Source organism: Camelina sativa, chromosome 5, assembly GCF_030686135.1.
Source record: "Camelina sativa cultivar CO46 ecotype springtype chromosome 5, ASM3068613v1".
NCBI lineage: Eukaryota > Viridiplantae > Streptophyta > Magnoliopsida > Brassicales > Brassicaceae > Camelina > Camelina sativa.
In genome coordinates, this window is record NC_141884.1 from 25238678 (window position 1) to 25242949 (window position 4272).

General features: G+C 43.7%; 1 pseudogene; it reads left to right on the plus strand.

The window, feature by feature from the left end:
* The first annotated feature begins 191 nt into the window (after positions 1-191).
* LOC104789476 (mavicyanin pseudogene) lies at positions 192-704 on the plus strand (annotated as a pseudogene).
* The last annotated feature ends 3568 nt before the right edge of the window (positions 705-4272 follow it).

Here is a 4272-nt window from a genome sequence, read left to right on the forward strand (position 1 = left end):
GTATATAATAAAATCACGAAATTTTTATAGAAAAAAAAAATCATATTCCGAGTAGGAAACAAAAGTTAAACAAATTCCCAAGTCTCTATATATACACGCACAAGTCTTAAACAATTTCAATACAACAAGACTAATCGTTCTAGTACATCTCGATCAAGGAGATAATCAAAATCATGATGAAGAACACAATCATGGCTTTGTTAATTGTGGCATTGTCACTAACTGGGTTAGTTCGTACTTCATCTCTTTACGAGGTTGGAGACTCCAACGGATGGACAACAACGATGGGTCTTGATTATTACAAGACATGGTCTTCTTCAAAAAAATTCTACGTCGGTGATATACTCCTCTTTCAATACAACGAGACTCTCCACAATGTGATGGAAGTGAGTTCCCAAGATTTCGAGTTGTGCAATCCTAAATCCCCTCTGACCATATACCAGTCACAGAATGAATTAGTTGACCTTAACCGAACCGGTCATTACTACTTCATATGTGGTGTGCCTGGTCATTGCGAATCTGGTCAGAAGCTTGACGTCCTAGTCGTGGATCCTATTAATGAATCAAACAGTCCTAAGCCTTCAGAGGATCCTCTTGAGGTTCTTCCAGTAGATGATGCAACGATCGCAACACTTCCTTACAATGCGGCATCAGATCCTTGTGGGTGGAATGGTTTAAGCATGCTCTTCTTATTTCTCCTATAAGCCCTAGTTTTTCTTTGAAGATTTTTGTTTTTTTTTTGGTTTTTTAGGGTTGATAGTTCTATCTACTTAAATGTTTACTATTTTTTCTTTATTTTCTTCCTATTAATTTGGTACCGGATAACTGATAATTTTGTTCTGATTTAATATATATATGAACTTTTTTAATTCTACAAAAAAAAAAAATTGATGGTTAAAATCTGTAGTATTATATGCGGAAAAAAAACCTTCTTGGCTATATCAACGTGTGACACCGAGAAAGAGAAACTCTCCCAGGCACGTTAACCGAGAAAGAGATTAAGCCTATTGTCCAGATCTCACCCACCCACAACCACCTTTAGGACGTTTGGACAATGGCTTTATCCACCAGTTACAACCCCTCCCCCATCTCCAAGCGACGTTTCTTCACCGCTCCGACCTAGATCCAAACCGTATCAACCAGAAGGAAACTAAGTATTCAATACTCTACAGATCTGACAGTAACGGTAATCTTCACTCTGCATTTAATATCATCCTTACCGGTATTTGTCTAGCTTAATCTCCATCCTTGTTGGTGCCTTTCCCGTTTAAGTTTGAATTTAACCTGAAAACCTTCAAAACCGAGTTGTTCTTACCATCGAGGCTCCTCCTCCTCCCTTGACCACAACTATGTCGAACTGCATACCCTATTACATGAAAGGCAAAAGCATAGCAAATGAGTACTCACCACCCCCTCGGAAGAGAATCAAGGCCCCAGAGCTGGACACTTCATATATGATAGAGGAAAACTCTCTTACCCTCCTAGGAAGGCTCACGAATCCCTCTGGTCAAAGGATGTGGGCTATCTTTCCTTTCCTCCTTAACAGATGGAACCTGAAAGGCAAGGCAACAAGGGCAGATTTGGACAAGGAGTTTTCCAATTCAAATTTGAACTTGAAGAGGACCTACAACAAGTCCTAGCTAACCGTCCTTACCATTTTGACCAATGGATGGTCATCATTCAGCGTTGGGAACCGATAATCTCACCCTCCTTCCCATCCAAGATACCCTTTTGGCTTGAGATCCAAGGCTTACCCAAACATTATTGGAAAAGAGAAATGGTTTTCTCCGTTGGTGAAGCTCTCGGAGAGATCTTAGACTGGGATATCTCCACTTCCTCCGTCTAGTTACAGGTTCTCATCGATGGTCTGGAACCAATAACAAAAGAGACTATTGTCGCATTCCCAGATGGAAGCGAGGCCCTGATTTGGTTAGAGTATAAGAACCTGAAAAACTTTTGCTCTCACTGCCTTAGACTCACACACAAAAAATATCATTGCCCGGGGCTACAAGAACCAAGGAAGGAACCCCCCCGGAATCTAACTCAAGACCCATCCCAAAACACCCACAGCTCTGCTCCCAGGAACTACTACACCCCCCAAGATAATTTCCTACCCCCAAAACCTCAAAGCAAAACACAAGATGCTGAGAAAAGCTACCAAGGGGCCCAAGGAACTTACTCGAGAAAACGGTCGCATGATAATATGGCCCGAAGATACAATTACAACACTAGTCAACGCCAGTTTCCCCGTGGAACGAGATATTCTCCCTTGAGAAGGCCAAGCTCTCGAACACCTTCAAGGTCTTTCTCAAGAAGAGAGGAAATGCATTCTCACTCTCATCGAAACCCTCGTCCCTCCCCCACCCAGAACCTGCAATGGAGAGAAAAGTCAATCTCGTCAGCTGAACCACTTGGTGAACCATCCGTATCCTCAAGAACAAGGCGACCACCTCTTGAAAGAAACGTATCGAGTCCTGATCCTTGCACACCACCCCCACCCCCCCCCCCCCCCTAGTTGACCAGGAGCCCAGAACACAACTAACAAATACTTTGCAACACTTACCAAACGAAGACCTCCCTTCAAAAGACCAGGTACTCAATGACCTGAGAGAAGTAACGATTCAATATATATCATGTCCTGACCCAATAGAAAGTGCTGCAAGACGTATGAGGGTCATGCAAAGTGAGACAGAGAACCTCATGGAACACACTGCGAACTCTATATTGGCCTCTAACCTTGCTGCTGCAGCTTACAAGACTCCTCTAACCACTAATACATAACAAGAGCACCCCCTTCCAAGTGCACCAAGAGTAGACTCTCCTCCACATATCCCTGATCCTGGTGAAACAAGCAAAAGGGGAAGAGGAAGACCACATGCACAGAAACAAGGGGGTAAAGGGAGTCAATCTCTACTGGGAGCTAAGACTCAGAAGAGAAACTTCACCCGGGGTTCCCCAAGGAAAACTTCAGAATCAAAGGAGGCTCAAAATCAGGAGCCTCAAAACACAATCGAGGGAAAAATCCACATGCCCTGTTAGGACCCACCACACAAAGCTCGAGAGGGTAAAACCCACCTGCACATCGAAACCAAGACTCAAATAAATCACAGACCTTACCGGACTCTCAACCACAAGCTCCTGCAAATGAACCAAGGATAAATCTCATTCCCGCGAGCAGGAAGAAGAAGGCGGATTTTCAGAAACCGCCTCCACCTCTTCCTTAAGGTTGGTGAGCTGGAACTGTTGTGGGCTGGGGAACCCCATAACAGTCCAGAGGTTGAAGGACATAAAAAAACAAGTATGTCCGGATATTATCTTTTTAATGGAGACCAAGAATCAGAATGATGTGGTACTACAGAAACTACAATGGCTTGACTACCCTTTTCATCACCTGGTTCCCCCCATTTCCCCAGGAGCAGGCGGACTGGCCCTGTTCTGGAAGCACAGTGTAGAAATGGACATCTTACACTCATGTCAATATCTAATAGATACCAGACTCAAAGTAAAAGGAAGAACGTTTTTCTCTACCTTTGTTTATGGCGAACCGGATAGATCCAAGAGGCTAGAAGTCTGGGAAAAACTGAAAGCGCAAACAGAGAACCGATCTGAGCCCTGGTTCTTAACTGGGGATTTCAATGATATAATCAACAGTAATGAAAAATCAGGCGGACCACCTAGACCAGAAGGGTCTTTCTCTGACCTTAGATCCCTAATGTCAACATGTGATCTATATGATCTACAACATTCAGGGAACTTCCTATCTTGGAGAGGGAAGAGACACGAGCACCTCGTGCGATGCAGGCTGGATAGAGCAATGGCGAATAGCGAATGGACTATGGCGTATTCTTCAGGGAGAAGTGAATACCTTCGTTTTGAAGGCTCTGACACCGCCTTCTGGTGACGTCTTTTGATCCTATAAAGAGGAAGAGAAAAGGTTTATTCAAATACGACAGAAGGCTAAGACATGAACCCGAAGTTAAAAAGCTCATCTTAGATGCCTGGAACCTCTGCCCGGATGCAGAAGTAGAAAAACGACTCCGCCAGTGCCGGATAGCAATTGTCAAATGGTCAAAAGAAAAACAAGCAAACAGTCAACAAGCTATTACTGATCTAAAGTGTCAACTTGAGGAAGCAATGACGGATGACTTAAGTGAGCAAGGCTTAGTTGATGAGATAAACAAGATACTATTAGTGGCTTACCGTAAGGAAGAAGAGTTTTGGAAGCAACGGAGCCGTCAACTCTGGCTGGCCCTTGGAGATAAGAATACGGGC